Source organism: Rhinopithecus roxellana, chromosome 6 (genome assembly GCF_007565055.1).
Source record: "Rhinopithecus roxellana isolate Shanxi Qingling chromosome 6, ASM756505v1, whole genome shotgun sequence".
NCBI classification, from domain to species: Eukaryota; Metazoa; Chordata; class Mammalia; order Primates; family Cercopithecidae; genus Rhinopithecus; species Rhinopithecus roxellana.
In genome coordinates, this window is record NC_044554.1 from 30064035 (window position 1) to 30064871 (window position 837).

Here is an 837-nt window from a genome sequence, read left to right on the forward strand (position 1 = left end):
ACTATAGGCACCCACCACCATTCCCAGCTAATTTTTGTATTTTTAGTAGAGATGGAGTTTCACCATGTTGGCCAGGATGGTCTCGATCTCTTGACTTTGTGATCTGCCCGCCTCAGCCTCCCAGAGTGCTGGAATTACTGGCGTGAGCCACCCTACCTGACCAATTCTCTGGATTTCTGAATAAAACTATAATGTCCTAAACTAGGACACAATCTTTCATGTATTGTCTAATCTTAGACAAGTTTGAACTCTGATATGGTTCCTTTTCCTGTCCTCATTGCATAGTTTTTCTCCTGAATTTAGCAGTATATAGAAGTCTGATTTGTGGGAGGACAACAGCCTTTTCTTCGGGTGCAGTGGCTCACGCCTCCAATCCCAGTACTTTGGGAGGCCAAGGTGGGCAGATCACCTGAGGTCTGGAGTTCAAGAGCGGGCTGGTCAACATGGTAAAACCCCATCTCTACTAAAAATACAAAAATTGGCTGGGCCTGGTGGCGCATACCTGTAATCTCAGCTACTCAGGAGTCTGAGGCAGGAGAATCACTTGAACCTGAGAGGCAGAGGTTTCAGTGAGCTAAGATTATGCCACTGCACTCCAGCATGGACGACAGAGTGACACACCATCTCAAAAAAAAAAAAAAAAAAAGAATATATATCTTTCTGTAAGGCTTTTTATACAATAGCAATGAAGTCAGCTTTGATGAGAATTTATTATTTGTTTATGTTAAAATATGAAACACTTCCCGAATTTGTGTGTCATCCTTGCACAGCAGCCATGCTAATCGTCTCTGTACCATTCCAATTGTTTTTTTCTTTTTAGTATAGTGCTGCCAAAGA

At 42.4% G+C, this 837-nt stretch overlaps 1 non-coding gene across 1 annotated transcript; it reads right to left on the reverse strand.

Moving 5' to 3' along the window:
- Positions 1-725: 725 nt before the first annotated feature.
- Positions 726-837, reverse strand: LOC115898421. Its single transcript, XR_004058158.1, has one exon. It is a non-coding gene; the product is annotated as a U6 spliceosomal RNA (small nuclear RNA).